This window comes from Camelus bactrianus, chromosome 35 (genome assembly GCF_048773025.1).
Source record: "Camelus bactrianus isolate YW-2024 breed Bactrian camel chromosome 35, ASM4877302v1, whole genome shotgun sequence".
Lineage (NCBI taxonomy): Eukaryota > Metazoa > Chordata > Mammalia > Artiodactyla > Camelidae > Camelus > Camelus bactrianus.
Genome location: NC_133573.1, coordinates 12,426,850 through 12,446,938, shown reverse-complemented (window position 1 = coordinate 12,446,938; position 20,089 = coordinate 12,426,850). Strand labels below are relative to the sequence as shown.

Genomic DNA, 20,089 nt, shown 5'->3' with positions numbered 1-20,089 from the left:
GGGGCTCCCAAGGACACGCCCAGGACACTGGGTGCCTGGGGAGACGGGGGTGGAGAACGGGGCTGCTGCCTGCTTGGATGAAACACATCGCAGGCCTCTTAGCCCTGCTCTTCCATTACAGGGAACTCAGGATGGAGATTTAGACCATGAACAACAGAGACACTGATATTCCCATTGAGGAACTGTGTTCCCTCGGGTCACCGTGACAAAGGCCCACAGGCTGGGTGGCTTAAACAATAGAATTTATTTTTTCACAACTCTGGAGGCTGAATGTCCAAGGTCAGAGTGCTGGCAGGGCTGGTTTCTTCTGAAGCCCCTCTCTTTCTTGCTTGTAGATGCCAACTTCTCCCTGTATCCTCACGTGGCCTCCCCTCTGCACGGGCCTGGGTCCTGATCAACTCTTCCTATAAGGACACCAGACAAACGGGATTAGGGTCCATCCCACCAACCTCATTTCAACTTAATTATCCTTGTAAAGACCCCACCTCTAAATACTTTCATATTCTGAGGTCTTTGGGGGTTAAGATGTCAGAAAGTACTTGCCGAGGGGACATGCTTCAGCCCACAAGCCTGTAACTTAGAATTTGTACAATTACATTGCAGAGCCACAATGGTTCCCACCCCCGGGCATTCCCTGGGCTTCTCATGCATCGCTGCACCTACACCTGATCTTCAAAGCCTACCTGTGAGGGAGACAGCACATTGTCTGTGCTTTAGGGATGAAGAAATTGAGGCACAGGCTGGCCAAGCAGCTCGCCTGGTTTGGAGGCAGGACTGAATACAGCCCGCCTGCTGCCTGAGCCTGCTCCTCTCATCACGAGATCACCTGCCTCTACTCCTGGGTTTGCGACAGAAAAATGCACAAATTCCAGAAGAGAAAGGAGAGAATGATGATAAAATAAGTCATCCACAATCCCCCTTGTCTCGGCTGTGCATACAGACTCGGAGTACGTTGTGCAGGTTTCTTGCCTTCCCCCTTCATGTAGGCTCATGTCTTCGATGTTGGTTTGCTGGTGGCATGGCCAAAGGAGAGCTACAGAGCTTCCAGACGGTGCCACAAGGCATCAAGGGCAGGGGACAATGCTAATGCTATCGGGCTGAGTATGAAAACCCAGATCCATTTTTTCTTTTTTTAATTGAAGTGTAGTCAGTTTACAATGTTGTGTGAATTGCTGGTGTACAGCACAGTGCTTCAGTCACACGTATACATACATATATTCCTTTTCATATTCTTTTCATTATAAGTGACTGCAAGATATTGAATATAGTTCCCTGTGCTGTACAGTAGAAACTTGCTGTTTACCTGTTTTACATACAGCAGTTAGTACCTGCAAATGTCAGACTCCCAGTTTATCCCTTCCTGGTAACCCCTCTACCCCTTTTCATCCCCTGATAACCATAAGTTTGTTTTCTATGTCTGTGAGTCTGTTTCTGCCTGGTAAGTAAGTTCATTTGTCTCATTTTTTTTAGATTCCACATATAAGTGACATCATACAGTATTTTTCTTTCCCTTTCTGGCTTACCTCACTTAGTATGAGGATCTCCATGTCCATCCATGTTGCTGCAAATGGCATTATTTCATTCTTTTTTTTATGACTGAGTAGTATTCCATCATATAAATATACCACAACTTCTTTATCCAGTCATCTGTCGATGGACATTTAGGTTGTTTCCATGTCTTGGCTGTTGTAAATAGTGCTGCTATGAACATTGGGGTGCAGGTGTCTTTTTTAATTAGAGTTCCCTCTGGATATATGCCCAGGAGTGGGATGGCTGGATTACAGGGTAAGTCTATTTTTACTTTTTAAGGAATCTCCATACTGTTTTCCATAATGGAAAAGCCAGTTCCTTTACAGTGTGTGCAGGAAGAGCACAGTCTAAAAAAAAAAAAAGACAACACCAGAATGCTAAGCGTACACCTCTGGCTGGCATAGAACTATGGGTGATGTTAATCTTCCTCCTCCATCTCCTATATGTATTTCCTTTATTTCTCAAATGTGCTATAAGGTGCATGTGGACAAAATGACCTCTGTGAGCAGAAATGAAAACAATAAACGTCATGAGAGAAAAATGGAACTGCGCCCACTCACCGCACCCCAGGTGCAATCACTGGCGCAGCCTCGGCCCTGGAAGGTTTCTCCATTTGCAACTGGAAAGGAAAACAAAGGCAGCAGGCAGAATCTGTGAGGAAATCTATCAGCAACAACATCCTGAGTGAGAAAAGTGACAAAAGAACCTCGCCCCTCAAAGCCGCCCGACGTGGCCATTCACACAGCACAGAATGACGCGGGGGCGGCGAGCAGCCCCGGCCCTCGGCCGGGTTTCCTGCGCCGGTGAAATCAGCCAGCGCGGAAGAGGAAGCCTGTGGTCCCAGTGTCCCCAGGCCTGTGCTGCCACTAACACCAAGACCCCTGAGGACCCAGGTAGAGGATGGCGTGGCCTGGGTGCCCCTGCAGAACCAGATCACCTCCCGGGGCCTCTAGGGCCCCGCCAGCCATTTCTTCCAGGGAGAAGGGTGGCATTTGGATGGGGACCCACGGCAGGCTGGGCGGGGCTGGGCGCATGTCCCACCTTGGGCCACCTGCTTCCTGCCGGGCTGCCCAGCCGGGAGCCAGCCAGGCAGACACAATGGGCAGGAGCCACGTCAGATTCTTAGGGGAGGAAAATCACTCTTTGTGGACAAGAGATCAGGACAGGATATCTATAATGGTTAGAAAAAAAGTAGGAAAAAAAAAAAAAAAAAAAAAAAGCCTGGTCTGCAACCCCCTCCCTCCCCAAGCACTTTACAAATGTCATGCAACACACCCAGCTCTTTAAATATCCAAACCCAGAATAAATGTGCCGGCAGCATTTCCCCCAGCAACCGGGCCACACGGCTGAGTCAGCTTGCAAGTGTCAAAGCTGGAATGGGCCTTTGGGATCCACAGGCTGGGCCCAGACCGAGGCGCCCCTGCCTCGGCCGCACCTCTCCCGGCAGCTCCCACCCCCACCAGGCTCAGCTGGGCGCCCCTAACCACTGTGCAACGCCACCTTCCCATCGGGGCCACCCGCACCTGCGCGTGTATATGAGCTCAGCATCCAGGGAGGGAAAGGACCAGGTGTAGGTCACCCCACTGGTTCATGGCCGAGCCTGAGGGAATACCTGGCACTGGGCTCCCGTCCGCCCACTCTCTCCCTGGACAAAGTGGACACTGGGGCCTGATGATTCTTTGTGGGGGGCTGTCCTGCAACAGTGCAGGGCGACTGCTCTGGACTGGACGTGGTAGGATGTGCTTGATCCTTACAGATAAGACAGGCATTTCCTGTAAAAGTTTCAGATTTCTACCCAGTTGGACTATCTCTATGGAGTTTTGGGGGGGTGGGGGAGGTAATTAGGTTTATTTATTTAAAAAAAAATTTTAATGGAGGTACTAGGGATTGAACTCCGGACCTCCTTCATGCTAAGCACACCCTCCCCCCTGGGGTTTTTTGGTTTTTATTTTATAAATCGGGGACCCCAGGTTGGATATAGCTTCTACCAGACCTCAGGATTTGAAACAGATACAAGAAGGGCCCATCTGGCTGAAATCCAGGCAGGGACCCCAAACTCCCTCAACCTCTGGCCCCTGTAGGCTGCCCTGGAGACATATCCCGGAACTTAGAGCTCTGAGCCATGTTTTGCAAAGCACTGGACCAGTTAGCATTCTGTGAACTCACGTACCTGAGAACCCCTGACTCACCATTATATGAGTCTGGATGATGGAAGGAACATCCCTAGGGCTCTGCTCATCCTCCTCTGCTTCTAGAAGTTAAGGATGAGAAGAGACCGGATGGATGGACCTGGATTTAAATGCAACCAGAGGCAAGAAATGCAAATCAAAACTACAGTGAGGTATCACCTCACATTGGTCACAATGGCCATCATTAAAAAATCCACAATTATAAGTGCTAGAGAGGGTGTGGAGAAAAGGGAACCCTTCTACACTGTTGGTGGGAATGTAAGTTGGTGCAGCCACTGTGGAAAACAATATGGAGATTCCTTAAAAAACTAAATAAAATTGCCATATGATCCAGCAATCACACTCCTGGACATATATCCAGAGAAAACTAATTTGAAAAGACACATGCACCCCAATGTCCAAAGCAGCATTATTTACAATAGGCAAGATGTGGAAGCAACTTAAATGTCCATCGACACATGAATGGATAAAGATGAGGTGTATAAACATAATGGAATACTACTCAGCCATAAAAAAGAATAAAATAATGCCATTTGCAGCAACATGGATGGACCTGGAGATTGTCATCCTAAGTGAAGTAAGCCAGACAGAGAAAGACAAATATCATCTGATATCATTTATATGTGGAATCTAAAATATGACACAAATGAACTTATTTACCAAGCAGAAACAAACTCACAGACATAGAAAACAAATGTATGGTTACCGAAGGGGAAGAGGGGAGGGATAAATTAGGAATTTGGGATTAGCAGATACTAACTACTATTTATTAAACAGATGAACAACAAGGTCCTACTGTAGAGCACAGGGAACTATATTCAATAGCTTGTAACTACCTATAATGAAAAAGAATGTATGTATGTATAACTGAATCACTATGCTATATACCAGAAACTAACACAACATTGTAAATCAACTATACCTCACTAAAAAATAAAGTAAAATAAAATAAATGGAACCAGAGGTTGACAGTGATACATGGCAGGCTCAAGCCTAACGTAAATCACTCATTCTTTCATTTGTCCAACGAAAGCGTACTGAGCACTTACTACATGCCAGCCTGAGGGCTCGGCAAGGCAAATGATATACAGAAAAGTAATATATAGTCTTGATCCTTATGGAGGCTGGTGTTCTAAACAAAATCCGACCTATAAATAAAAAGAAAATTCTAAACTTAACGTACAATTTTTTTCAGAGATCCATGAACGGGAGCTACACTTCCAAGCAATGGTGACCTTCATGGGAGAAGTGGCAGGTGAGATTGTTTGGGTTCTGACAGGTGGAGCTGGGAGATGAGGGCCCTCCAGGACAAGGGAGCAGCATGTGCAAAGGCCCCGGTCACACAGGCGGTACAGCTGCAGGAAGTGCACTCAAGGAGTCCATCAAGTGAGGGGCCCAGGCTGCAGCCAGCCCTGCTGGCAAGCCCAGATGCGATCAGATAACAGTGAGCTTGACAAGACAAGGGGAGGGAGCTGTGTGGAGCAGCAGAGATTGGGCTGGAACCAGAGCGTAGAGGGCCTAGGATTCCGCTGTCACTCTACGCTGCACACGGTAGACAGTGGCTAAGGGGCTTTGAGCAAGTGAGTGATAACAGAGTGAAGCTTTAGGAAGCTGAGCGCAGTGTCAGTGGGAGGGTGAGATGGGAGAGCTGGAAAGACGGCTGGGACGGGCTGGAAAGTTCTTGCCATGGAAAGGGACCTATGATAGGGCACCTGTGGGTGGAGGCAGCAGGGACGGAGAAGAGACAGATGCAAGGGATAAAACCGTCCCAGGAAAATCAGCTGGGCTTGGCAAACCCCGGACTTGGGAGGGCAAGGGACAGGAAAGTCAGAGGGGACAACAGGCCTGGTCTGGGAGCTGGGGAGGGGGCAAACTTAGGGACAAGGGTGTGGGGCACTGAGGCTGGCTGGGCACACGGGAAGTGTGACTTCGGCCTGGAAGGTTTGGGACGATGAAGTGAGAGTTCAGAGCATCAGCTCAGCCCCTGAGCAAGGCCGTCCCTGCAGCCCTGCACGAGTGTGGGGAAACATTCCGAGTGGTGACTGTCCAGCAGGCTGACTATGGGTGAGGGTTACCGACTCCAAGAATCCCACATCTCACCCCCGTCTCTTCCACCTGATTCTTTCCCTTCTCTTTCCCCAGGGAATGCAGGGCTCCCAAGTGAGGAAAACTGAAGGGGAGGCTTCCTCACGGCCAATCTGGGCAACAATTCGGAAAGGAGGACAGGGGAGTCCCCCTGGCCCCATATTTTCCAGCTGAGCCGTGCTTGTCAGTGTAAACAGTAACCAAAATAATCACAGTTGCTCGCCACATGGAATATTATGATCTGAACAGTTGGTGGATAGGAACTGTTTTTCAAACAAGCAATGAAAACAAACCCTGAGGGAGCATCTGTGAGGCCACGGGCCTGCGAGTCGCCGAGGAAGGAAACTGGTCACCCAGCCACCTCTCCACCAGCCTCCTCCCTCCCACCTCCCGCCAGCCCCAGCCGAGGGGCAGGTCCCCACGATGGCCGATGGCTGGGGCGGGATGGCCCAGGGCCCAGCCAGGGAGGGCCTGGCATGCACACAGACTCTGAGCCAGGATGCAGAAAACAACCTCTGAAAACAGGGAGGCTTAGGTAACGCAAGGCGAGCCAGCAGGGAGGGGACCGGGAGGCCACTTGTCCCTGCGCAATCACCTGAGAGCCTGAAACTCTTGAGTGCAAACATCAGACGTTATTTATAGCCGTCCGTTGAAATCCGGGTTATTTATTACGATGTTTATAAGAATGAACTGCAGGCACCTTTCCTTCCTTGCCTCTGCAGCTCGGCCTAGGGACGTTTTTATGTACAGACTTTCTTGAGCTCATTTTTTTAAAGTTCTCTTTAAATTTTATTTATTTATTATTCTTTTTCTAACGGAGGTACTGGGGATTGAACCCAGGACCAAGTGCATGTTAAACACACGCTCTACCCCTGAGCTCCACCCACCAACCCCCAGCTCATTTTTCTTTTAAAAAATTTTTTAACAAATGAGGACAAGGACCACAGATCGTTCTTATTGAAAACTTGTAATGGCCTAGAATGAAAAAGAATTTGAAAAGGAATATATATATGTAATAGTGCGTCACTATGCTGTACGCAAGACACTAACACAACTTGGTAAACCGACTATACTTCAATTTTGTAAAAAGGAAAAAATAAATAAAAAAGAAAACCTTGGGTGAGGCTGAGGCACCTGCACTTCCCAGAGGCAAAGGGCAGCCGAAGGAGGGGGTGGTGCTGAGCAGAGAGCAGCTCTCAAAACAAAACTCAGCAGGCCAGACTTGCAGGGCTTTGTCTGCGGTCTTGGTGTGGGGAGGTTTTTTTTTTTTAGAGTGAGGGAAAAAAATGTCCCCAGGCAGAATTGCTTCCTTCCCTCTGCTGGACTCTCCTCATCCCCTAAATAAACCTGTCAGCTCTCTCCGGACTCTTCTCCTGCGTTCCCCCCACAGTGTGATGGTCACCTGGGGGAGAAGGAACTACACCCTGTGAGCTGGGAATAAGGGAACGGTTTGGAAGTTTGGGGGGGATCAGTTGAATTACAAGAGGAAATGAGGCAGAGAACAAACTAGTGGGGGGGGCGATACAGGGGGAGGCACGGACTATTAGGTATAAGACAGGCTCAAGGATGTGTCATCCAACACGGGGAATGTGGCCAATATTTTGTAATACCTGTACATGGAAAGTCACCTTTAAAAACTGTATTAAATTTTTTAAATAATTTTTTTAAAAATAAAAAATAAACTCTTGTCCATGCTGGTCAAAAAATAAAGTGAGAAAACTCTAGGAAAAAGATAAAATTCTCTGTGGAAACAGCTTTAAAACTGGACAGGCTTCTAGAAAAAATAGAAAGAAATAAATAAGCAATAAGGTAAGAAAGATAAAATAAAGTGAAGTAAAATAAAATAGGAATGAGGGATACTGGAAACCCTCTTGGCTGCAGGTGAAGGGCCAAACACTCCAGGCGGCTTTGTTAGGCATGAATAGGAGATTTTGCTCTTAGCCGGAGGGTGAGAGCACCAAGTACAGACGGGAGGTTGGAGACTGGGAGTCCGGCCAGAGGCCTGTCACCCTGGACTCAGAGCCCAGGGCCCTGTGGCTCCTGAAATGGGCCTCTTCCTCTGGGACCTCCATGGGCCAACCGCCCCTCTGAGCCACTCCCAGCAGTGGGAAACCCCGGCTGTGGGGGTCCCCTGGACGCCCTGGCGAGGACACGCTCGAGGCAGAGCCGAGGCCAGACGGGACCCTGCAAGCTGAGGAGGCCGTGAAGGCCAGAGCGGATTTCCTGTCCCGGAGCCTTTCACGGCTTGGGGCGTCCCTGGCCGAGTACAAGGAAGATCGCATCTCAGCCTCGAGAGACTGTCTAGGTGGATGGCTGGAAAGGCCGGGGTGACTTTGCTGCCCCAAGGAAAGGTTGCCACGGTGGGGAGGGATCAGGGGCTCCCTGTGGGGGACTCAGAGACTGAGGCAGAAGACAGAGGAGGGGACAGAGTGGAGCATGGCTTTGTGGGGAGGGGAGGTGGGTAGAGTTACCCTAAGCGAAAGGTCAGAGCAGGCAAAGGAGGACACAGAAGTAGAAAGGTCCCCAGGACCCTTTGGTGCTAAAAGCAATCTTCTCCAGAAACAGCTCAGGACGTGGTGTCAGGAGGGGTCCTGGGGGGAGAAAAACCCCAAGTCCAGATGGCTTTCCCGGCAGCAGCTGAGCTCGGCCCTGCTCTCGGGGGAGGTGGGGGCAGGGGGAGGAAAGAATCTGAGGGCCGGGGGCCACTTACGGGCAGCTGGGAAATAGGGGGAAAGAGAGGACGGACATTCACCTTTTCTTTCTTTCTTTCTTTCTTTCTTTTTTTTGGGGGGCCTGGTTGTAAGAACTTCCTACCAAACAGATAAAAGGACTCAACTGCCCGCGGACGGCAAGAGGCCAACATGGACGCATCTCGCGGGCGCAATGGTGACGAAGGAAGCAGACGAATGAGGACACAGAGCCCCGTCCCACCCGGTCGCCAGCAGACAGGATGAGCTAATTCAAGGGGACGGCGGTCGGAAGAGGGGTCCCACCAGGGTGCTGCCTGGGAGGGACCCCTGCGAGCCTTCTGGGAGCTGGGATGCCCCATGTCCTGGTCTCGGGCTGGCGACACAGAGTACGCAGGGTAGAGAGTCACCAGGCTGAGGCAGACCAGTGCCCTCGGGCGCGCCGGGGCACCTCTGCAGAACCTCTAACAGTGGAAGGGGGTCTCTTATGTAAGCCGGTTCACTTCCTGTCACTGATGTCAGAGTTACCACAAACGCGGGGGCTTAAGACGACGCAGATGTGTGATCGGAGTGGACGTCAGAAGTTTACCACCAAAGTGTCAGCAGGGGTGGTTCCTCCCAGAGGCTCTGGGGGTCGGGGGGCGGTGTCCTTGCCTTTTTCAGCCTCCAGGGGCCACTTGCACCCCCGGCTCACGGCCTCTTCTCAAATCACCCCAACCTCCTGCTGCTGACGTCACATCTCCCGCCACTGCCTTCCCCTCTCCAGTTTCCCTCTTCTAAGGACTGTTGAGATAGCTTTGGGCCCATCTGGATAACACACAATAATCTCTCCATCTCAGAATACTGAATTTAATCATGGCTGCAAAGTCTCCTTTGCCATGTAAGGTAACACACGATTCTGCACTTTCGGACATGGACACTTTGGGGCGGGCACTATTCAGCCTATCACAATAAAGTGACGTGAAGGTCAAGTTCCTGGAACAGGCAGGACGCCCCTTCCCAGGCCAAATCAGATCAACAATGTGTTCAGATAATTAATTCTAGCTGCTGTTGGAACACACGGATCCCAAAACCTCCATTGGCTTTGTACGATAAGTAGGAGTTCTGAATCTTGGCCCGCCATCTCCCAAGGAGCCTTAGAATCAAGGGACCTGTGAACCTGCATGGAAAAATATTACATCTTTATTTTCTCTAACTTAGCTCTTTCTTCAATAATAAATGTAGTCAATACGTCACAGGAGTCTTGGCAGTATTTGTGATCGAGATCGGGTATTTTCATATCGAGTTACAGTATTTTGGCCGAGAGCATCCCTGACTGGCCCTCCACGCCCCTGAAGGTCCTGGTGGAAAGTGCCCGGCTTCTCATGATTCCGAGAAAACTCCCCATCCTTCCCTGGAGAGAAGCTGCCAACTCTCACTGAGGGGTTCCCTCCTGAAATAAGGAGCCAGAGCTCAGGCCTGCGCTGTGGAGCTGGCGCTGGGGTCTGAGTGTGGGGGAGCATGTCAAGAGGACACACATCCCTCCCTGCACCCCTGCCTGGCCCCCACCAGCCCCTGAGTCCAGATCTCCAAACCCGAGCCGAGAAGCAGGAGGGACGCAGCTGGGGTTGGGAGGCCGGTGCTGCTGCCCGGGTGCCCTGAGCCACCTGCCCACCTGGCTCTGCACCCACCTCCCACTGCCCAGCCCCAGCATCCGGCCTCCCCTTCCTGGCTGCTGAGAACCTTCTGTGTCTCCAGGCCCTGCATGTCCATCCCCTAGGTTTACAATACCTGATGACCCCATGACAGGCTTGGTCCTGCCTCCCCTCAAAACCTCAGTTCCCCAACATTGAACACATCTTCCTTCCAGGAACCTGCTTCTCCCCGAGTTCAGCACCCGGGGGGTGGTCTGGGCCCTCCCTGCTGCCGGAGCCCAGGGCCTGAGGCTTACCATTGACACCTGCCCTCCCCGCCCGCCCCCAGCTGCTCCAGCCGCTCCAGCCTGGCCTCTGGCTGTGTCTCCATCACTCAAGCAGCGTCTCGCCTAGACTGCCCGGCCACCTCCTCATCCCTGCCCCTCCAGCCCTTCCGCATCCAGTATCCAGCATGAGCTTTGGAAACACCTGATTATTTCATTCTAACCCCTCTTCCATATTTTGAGACTTTGAAAACTCTAGGCTTTTCTGTGCCAACAGGCTTTCCTCAGTCTGGTTCCAACCTACCTGGTAAAGCCCTGGACTCTGTAGTCCTCCACAGGCCCCCCTGCCGCCCCCATGAACACCCAGGTGCCCACGCACATGCACACGTGTAGACTGCGCACATCTGCTCATTCACACATGCAGTTATTACAGAGTGCCCACATCTGCCCTTGGGGACAGCGCTGACACTTGTCATACAGCAAATGCATCACATACGTGTTTTCTGTGCCTTTCCCTTTCCACCTAATACGGTCCTACTCACTTTCTTCAAGACTCAGATCAACAGGGCCTCCTTTGTGACAACTTGCCTGCTCCCCAGGAGGAGTGAAGACCCTGATGTGTCTCTTACACTCCTGCCGGAAATGGGGGGTGGTGACAGTTCCTTCAGGTGGGAGCAGGAATCACTGATTTTATGAATCCTGCCACCAGCCACTACAGGGGCCCAGGTGCGTGCTGCTTGAGCGAGTGGTCGTGAGACAGGAGGGCAGGGGACAGGGCACAGCCATTAAAAAAGTCACAGCCATTAGCACCAAGATGGCGGAAGGTTCAACTCCCAGCTGACCTTGAGCCTCATTATACGCTCACTGTAGTACATCAGCTGCCAAACGGCCCTCCCACAGGTGCCAGGACAGTTTCAAGGCTGACCATAAAAGGTCAAAAAGTGGGTAGTGGCCTGATTCCTGGGAATCCCAGCCCCTTCCCCAAAGCAGTCGGAATATTCCTCCTACTTGTTAGCACATGACGTTACCCAGCCCCTAACTACTAACGGCCCTGCACTCTGACTTTGCTCTCCCTGGCCTCTGGAGATGGCCTGCACTCTGTCTGTGGAGTGCGCATCTCTCTGAATAAATTTACTTTCACTCAACTGTGGCTCACTCTTGAATTCTTTCCTGTGTGAAGCCAAGGGCCCTCACTGGGCGGGATATGTCCCAAGGATTCACCTGAGACCTGGGACACGATCATCCTCTTGTGCCCCATTTTCCTGTATCAGTCAGACGTCCGCAGAGTGTTCTGAGCACTCTTGAGGCTTCTCTGTCACCCGCAGGAAGCCCCAGCCCCAGAGCCACCAAGCCACATGCCACCATCAGGCCCCAGCAGTGGCCGGGGTAGGGGGCGTCCCCCGGGAAAGCAGGAGCTGCTGACCTCATCACTCAGCTGTGACGTGCCTCCTAACATCCCTCACGCTGGGTTGTAGAAACAGAGAAAGGGCCGGAGTTAGGCCCTGATGTGGGCATCACTGAGGCCCCAGCCCACCATCTGAGGCCACATTCATCCCTCCTGGTCTGGCTCCCCTGGGGACCAGGTCGTGGGGAGTGGCTCGCTACCAGTGGCGGACTGGACTTCCCTGGTGAGGGACCAAGAACCAGAACACAGGGCATCCTTGAATGCGGACGAGGGTTTTCATTCTCCCACCTTCCCTCTCGGAAGCCACACTGCAGTTAAATATTCAAGACTTCTATTTCTTGGAAGACTCTAACTTGGCCTAAAGGTTTTTTTTCTTCCACTTTAATGAACCAAGTATTCGGGAAATTAGCTCACAGAGTCATGCCACCAACACCAAATTAGAGCCATCTGTACAGATAAAACAGTTAGGAGCTTTTGTGCCGCTGCGGGCCGAGATGTTTAGCTCATTCAATCTCAGAGAGCGCACTTTATCCCTGAAGTTCTTTTTTTTCCCCCAACACAGAAGAAGCCTCAGTCAGCGCGTAGGAAACAGGAAGGAACCCGTTGTTTTAAATAGCAGACGGCAGAGAATTGACTCATTATGGTCTGTTCATTCAGCGAGCGACAGCCCGCTCAGCCCCCACGTTCCCGGGATGCAGGTCAGGGGGCATGACCAGGATTTTCTTGCAGAGTCTGGAAGCATCCAGTGCAAGCCCTTTCAAAAGGAATTGGCGAAGCCCAAGATTTCTATCTTGCTGGGGACTTTACGACATTAGTGTCTTAAAAAAAAAAAAAAAAAAGACAAAAACAAGCGCTCCAGTAAAACCTACAAGAATACCCGGAAGTCAGGCTTCCTGTTTCCCCTCCTCCTCATCCTGATTTACTCCAAGGAGGGCAAACGCGCTTTCAAGCCTCCTTTCTTATCTTGGCAACAGTCTATTTTCACTTCTCCGGGCTGGAGAGCTTTTGGCTCAGGGCCGTGAGTCAGCAGGAGGGGGTGGCCTCCCTGGGGACAGGGGCCCCCCCAGAAGGCAGTTTCTTGCAAGGAGAGGGGGTCCCAAGGGACTGCTGGGCTCAGGACTCTGTGGGTTAATCTGTCTCAAATCCTTCCCTGTGCCAGCCAAGCACACAAGCGAGTCCTGCCGAAGCCACCCCGTGTCCTGACCCCTGAATCTGTTTTTTTAAGTGTATGGTGGTGTTTCTGACGTTCAGTTTAGAATCCAGGTGTCATGATGGGGCCTGAGGGAGGTGAGTGTGAGGCCCTCAGGTACGACAGCGCACATTCACCCTCTGATGTCCGTGTCTAAGTTGTCAGAGTAGACCCAGGGTCACCTCATTTCCAAGGGACATGCCTGGGGGCATTGAAGCTGACCTGCCTCAGCTCTCCTCCCGAGCCTTTCCAGCTGTGAACACCCACAGCCCCGCGACTCAGGCCACGTCTGTCACAGCTCACACAGCCGCCTGGGCTCGTATTTCCAGCTGACACTGACAGGGACGCCTGACACCAACAGGAGTGATCAAAACATTACTCCAAGTGTGAGTACCCCCGGACACCTGTGGCAATGGAGCGTGCAGCGCCTTCAAGTGGAAGTCTCTCCCGGCCTTTGCCCCTTTCCAGAACACGCCACACTGTTAGGGCTCTCGGTGTATTTAGGAGCTGGGCTGAAACCCTGGAGATTGAAGGTGGGGAAAGGCTTCCACTTTTTCATGCTCTTCAAAGCCATTTTGTATGCCTACAGGTGTCAGTATAAGCCAAAGAATGGGTCTTGTCAGAGATGACAACTTACAGTAACTGTATATTTATTGTCTAAATCTGGACGCTGTTGAGAGTGAAAAGAAAAACTATGAATAATTACACCAAAACTCCAAGTGTAGAGGGTGACTGTCCCAGGCAAACAGGGACCTACGGTCACTCTATGAACTGTGAGCTCTAAATCGGTGCTGGCTCCAATACTGGGCATCCATTTGGTTTCTTTTTAATACAACATCCAAGTGACCCTAGGTCCCATGGGCTGAGGAGGTCCAAGCAAGGTGGGGGTCAGCCGCCATGCCTGACTAAAGGCCATGCAGGGTTGGCAGGTGGAGAGAAAGGGGATGAGGTTATTCCAGAAAAAGGTGGCTCGGCTTCAGACTGGAGGAAAACCAGGTTCCTCTTCCTGTCTGAGCTGTCAGCTGCTGTCAGCAAAGTAACTGAGTTCTGCCAACGTCCCCTCCAGCTGCCAAAAAGCAGCAGAGCCCTGAGTCCTGAAGTTGGAATTCCAAGCCAGCCTTGGTGACGTCTATCAGAAGACAGAGTCAGGTCCACCACGGTCACTTGTCCTTGGCTTTTGGTCAAAGGGTCCAGGTGCAAGGTGTTCTCCGCCATCCTATCTAACAGACACATGACTGAGCCACCCCTCTAGAATCTTCCCCATCCTGAGCATGGCTAGAGAATCAGACCCCATCTCCTCGTAGGCCTCCCATTAAGCCAGTCGGCCCTCAGTTTTGTAAAAGACAACTTCCTCTATTTCAGAGGCAAGTTATCTAAAGTAATTATATTTTAATTTTTCTCTCCTCAGATTCTCACCCCCTAAATCAAGAAGTTTTTTTTTTTAACTACTTGATGGAAACGTCTTCATTCACTTGAAAAAGTTTATTCCTTTCTAGGGTAGGAACACTCAGCTGGCCTACAAAATGGTATTCTATAACGTATCTTACCCTCAAGCTCCAGGCAAAAATTGTATTGAAATAACATTGAACTGAGTCATATGGTTGCAAAAATGAAATTATTTTCTTCCAGAAACATGGTGCATTGAGTACAGGATCCAAGAAAACTCCTTTATACATCACAAATTATTACTTGAAAGAGGAAAAACTCCTCTGTATAACCATAAAAAGAAACAAGTAACCAGCACATGTTTTGCATATAAATTTGACTGAATAATAGATCAGAACTTAAAGTCAGCTTTTCTCTGGAGTCAGTTCTTTCATATCTCTTTCATTTTATCTGGGTAATTACTGTTGGTGGTGGTTATCACAGTCTCTTACTAGACTGTAATCTCCCAAAAAGCAAGGATTTTGCTTTGTTCCTATGTTTATTTCCAGAAAGATGTTCAATAAATATTTGATAAACATGTAAATAAAGTCATACTAAACATCAAATTATGACAATAAATATAAATGGCTTAGATTTCTCCAGAGACGGAGATTAAATTGAAGCAAAATCTAAAACTTTTCTGCTTAGAAGAGTCATATCTAAAACATAAAATCAATGGCCCCAAAGTGCTAAATATAAAATGAATGTGGTAAAAAAGTAAAAAGAAACATGAGCACAGAGAAAAGAGAATTGGCAGTGTTAACATAACAGGAGAAGTAGAATTTACATCAAACCATTAAATCAAAATCATTTTATACTGTCAAAGGTAAAATAAAATAAATTTGCACTGAATTACTTTTGGGGGGTTTTCTTTTGTTTGTTTAGGGGTGTGCTAAAGAACCATTCTGGGATTTATTTATTTAATCCATTGCTTTCTGAGCAAAACAACCTGAATATTTATTTACCAAATATGGCAGCAACAAATTATAAATGTAAAAACCTAGAACTACATATTGACAGAAAAACAATTGCTGTGGGGTATTTTAATGAATCTCTGATGTACCAATAGTGGAGGAAGTAAACTGAAAGACAGATTTGAACAATAATGGTAACTGTTTACGTGGTATACGTTGAGTCTGCTTCTGATTAGGATGTTAAAATTTGCAAGAGTCTCACTCTCATCCTAGCAACAAAAACAACCTGAATAAGCTTCAAAATCACAGTTTCTTTGGAACCAATCAGAGAACCGAGGATGCAAAGTAACCTAGTGAGTTCAACCACACAAAGTGACACGCTACTCGCTGCTACTCGCTACTCAAGGGAGACAAAACACCTACAGCAGCTCTCACCCGTTGCCTTTGGCAAAGTGTCAGGAAAAGGAAAATTCTCCGAGGGTTTGTATAAGGAGAAACCAGCTGAAACTGTAAAAGCCTTTCAGCAGCCACGTGTGGACTGGCATCATAGATTAGAATTCCAAGGAGTCCCAGCCACAGTCAGTCTGTTCCCATCCACCAGCGCTTTCCCACAGACTTCACTGAGTTCGCAGGAGCAATATGCCAAAGCACGAGAGGCAGGACAGGAGGGCTGGGAGAGAAATTGCCTGGAGCATATGGGTCCCCCACCAAGCTCAAGGCAGCCAATCTGTGACAGTGGGGGTTGGGGGGTGCAGAGCAGGAAGGCTGAGATAAATCAATATGAGGTACTCTGGATTTCCAACTGCCAAGAGATGGAAGCAGGGAAGGGTAGCTGAGAGAAACTGCTCCAGGAATTCCAGGCAGATAGGTGTCCAAAGTCTGTGGCAAGAGCCCAGAGCAAAGGGAACTCCTCACTATTCAGAGTTCTGCCAGTCAGGCTGTAAAGCAGTGGGAGAGATCTCCTGTGGCTCAGAAAGCTGGCCACTTAGCTGTAAAAAATAAAGAATTCTCCAGAATCTACCAGTATTCAGATCCCCAAGGCCTAGAGAAGGGAAAGTCCTGATTAAACTCAAACCATTTTCACCTACTTGTCAACCAAATAAAGCTGCAATGAAACCCAGACCCAATCACACAAATTTTAACTCAGTCCCTCAATTCTAGTACCCCCTCCTGGAGGTAAATGTTATGTAATTTACACTCTGTTGTCATTTAGTACAAAATGGCTGGCATCAATAAAAAATCACAAGACACTGAGGAATCAAGAAACTATGATTTATGATCAAAAGAAGAAATAGTAGAAGCAGACAGACATCTCTGATCCAGATTTTGAAAATTTCAGGCAGGGATTTTAAAATAACAATGATAGAAATGCTGAAGGGCCTACTAGGAAGGTGGGAAGCATGTGTAAAGACATGGGGAATTTCTAGAGACACAGTAACTATTACAGAATCAAATGGGAAAGCTAGGGGAAAATACAACATGACAAATAAGGCACTCAACTGATGGCCTTAATGGTAGGCTGAACTCAGCAAAGGAAAAATATCAGTAAATTTACAGACAGGAGATTGTAATTGAAATTGAAAATTTCAAACTGAAACAAAGAGGGAAAATGAGTGAAAAGAACAAAACAAAGAATTTGAGATCTGTGAGACAATATCAAATATCAAACATCGTAATATATGTGTTACTGGAGTCCCAGAAGGAGAGGACAGAAAGAAATGGGCAGAAAAATATTGGGGCAGATAATGGCCAAAAAATTCCAAATCCACAAATCCAAGAAACTCAGCAAATCTCAGTGAATTAAAGGAAAACCAAAACCCAGCACATCATGATTAAACTACTGAAAATCAAATATGAAAAGCACATTTTAAGAGCAACCAGAGAAAGAGGACATATTATTTCTCACCAGAAACAATGGAGGGCAAAAGGCAATGGAATAATATCTTTTTTTAAATACTGAAAGAAGAAAAAATGGTTAACTTAAAATACTATATCTAATTCAAAGTTGCTTCAACAATGAAATCAAAATGAAGATATTTCCAGACACAGAAAAACTTAAAGAAGTTGTCTCCAGCATACTCGAATTGCAAGAAATGCTAGCAGACTTTTCTGACCATTACATCTTTATATAACAGACTAAAAGGGTTCTTTCTGAAGGGAAACAACACACCAGATAGAACAGACAGAACCCCAGATCTGCAGGAAGGAAAGAAAAGCAACAGGAAAGGTAAATATCAGTGCAAAGAGTTAACATAAAACACTTCATCTTCGTAGTCATGCATGTGCGTGGGTGCCTGCACATACATAACATTTTTAAATAATCTTTAAAAACATTATTGACTATTTAAACCAAAAATAATTATATATATTGTGGGTTTTATTGCATAAGACAACAAGAACACAAAATATGGGCTGGAGCAAAGGGAATTTTTACAGAGCTCTCGTGAAGTAGTATATGATTAGAGGGTAGACCATGAGTAATCACTACAAGAAACATCACAATGACAGGAAAGGTCAATACAAGAAACAAAATAGAATACTAAGAATTGCCCAGTTCATTCACACCCCCAAAAAGGCAGAAAATGGGGGAGGGGAAGACGGGAGGGCGTCAGTCAAAGGTTACAAAGTTTCAGCAATGCAGGATAAGTCCCAGAGAGCTCCTGTACAACACAGAGCTCATTGTTGATAACACTGCATTGTATTCTTCAAAATTCACTCAGAGTACAGATCTTATGTTGTGTTTTCGTAACAAAAAAAAAAAAAGAAGAAGAAAAAAGAAGGCATAGGTTGTGGTGATGGTTTCACAGACGTGTACTTACCTCCAAATTCATGAAGTGTGTACATGAAATATGCACAGTTTTTTGTATGTTAATCATATTTCAATAAAGTGTTTTTTAAGTTAGGAAAGAAGAATAAAGTGAATAAAGAAGTAATGACATGAATAATAACACATTCAACTGGGAGACATAAACTCAGTCGTAAAATAATGATACTGAATGAAAATGAACTAAACATTCCAATTAAGGGCCAAAGTTTGACAGACTGGGTACAGGAACAAGATGAAATATATGCTGTTAAATATAAAGAAACAGACAGGTTGGAAATAAAGGGTAGAAAACAAAACATACCAGGCAAATTTTAAGCAGAGAAAGTTGGTATGGCTGTATAATTATCAAACAAAGTAGACCTTAAGTCAGAGTATTACTAGAGATAAAGAGGGTAATTTCCTAATACCCAAAACGTATCTTCAAAATACATTTAGAAAATCAAAGGAACTAAAGGAAAAAATAGATAAAGCCATGAAGACAGTGGAAGACTTTTTTTTCTAACATCCTTCTTTCAATAATTGATAGGAAAAATACTAGTAAAAATATAGAGGATTTCAGCAACACAGTCAAGTAGCTTTACCTAATGGACATTTTTTAGAACACAACCCCCAACTTTAGAGTAAATATCTTTTTTAAGCACACAAGAAACATTGACCAAAACAGATCATAAACTGGGGAGTAAAATAAAGCCTCCAGAAATATCAAAAGACTGAGCACAATAATATTATGTTGACTTATTTAACGGCTCCTAAAAACACACAATGCATGGTTTTCTGGAGTTCATGTGAAGCAGTTACAAAATTGACAAAATGCTAATTAAAAACAAATCTGACAAGATTTTGGTCAGAAATTTTTTAGTCCATCTTTGATCTCAAATGATAAAAACAAAAATCAACACATTAGACAAAAGCAGTGATTTTGAAAACCCTAGTCACTTGAATGTTGAAAGATATTCTTCAAAGTAGCAATGACTTAAGAAGAAATTTAAGGATATAATGGCAGGCTATTTTGAAAAAAATAAATAAATGACATCACTATAGAAATCAACTGGGTTCAAAGACAAGACCAAGGGGAAGAGGGGTGGACAGGTGGAGCGCTGAGGATTTTCAGGGCAGTGAAAATGCTCTAAGACACCATAATGATGGATGCGTGTCATTTTGCATTTGTCCAAACCCAAAGAATGTACAGAACTAAGTGTGAACCCTAATATAAACTACAGGCTTTGAGTGATCGTTGATGAGTCAATGTAGGCTCATCAATTGTCACAAATGTACCATCTGGTGGGGGATCTTGACAATGGGGGAGGCTATGCACGAATAGGGGGAGGGAGTTCATGAGAAATCTCTGTACTTCCCACTCAATTTTACTGTGAACCTAAAACTGCTCTAAAAAAATAAAACCTATTTTTAAAAAAGAGTTAAACTCAAAGAAAATATCATAGGCTTAAATATTTTTTAATATTAATATTAAATAAAAATAAAGGAAATTACCTAAAAAATAAACACAAAAGCAAAACAATAAACAAATTAATAGAAAAATGAATAAGTAAGTGAAAATGGTTCTTTGACCTCAAACAAAGTTGACAGATATTTGGCAAGTATAATAAAGTTTTCACAAAAAAAATTAGAAATGAGAAAGATAAACATCTAAGATAAAAATACAAAGGAGATTTTAAACTATACATAATTTTATGGTAATAAATTTGGAAATCTCCACATATAAAAATACTTTTCCTAATAAATGACTAATGTTTTTGCAAAGTAAATCAATGTAAGAGATGTAGAAAGCCTGAAAAAAACAAGAGCTGGGAAAGTTATGCAGGAACCACCTTCAGAGCAGATCGGGAACTCTGATGGATTTCCTGGTAGATTTCTTTCAAGTGTCAACGTTCTGCTAATGACTACATCGCATACACTTTTTCAGAAAGTACAAAAAGGTGG

The 20,089-nt window shown here is 46.7% G+C and overlaps 1 long non-coding RNA gene across 2 annotated transcripts in view; it reads right to left on the bottom strand.

Annotated features, from left to right (window-relative positions):
- Nucleotides 1–229: 229 nt before the first annotated feature.
- The window catches only part of LOC123617987 (uncharacterized), a 38,342-nt gene continuing 18,482 nt past the window's right edge, over nt 230–20,089 (bottom strand). The window contains exons 2-4 of one of the 2 annotated variants that reach the window (XR_012504218.1): nt 2,091–2,149; nt 1,524–1,877; nt 230–404 (exon numbers count right to left, since the gene is read on the bottom strand). This is a non-coding gene — a long non-coding RNA (uncharacterized LOC123617987). Of the gene's footprint in view, nt 405–1,523; nt 1,878–2,090; nt 2,649–20,089 lie in introns of those variants that run through there. The other variant, XR_012504217.1, reaches the window with a different exon arrangement.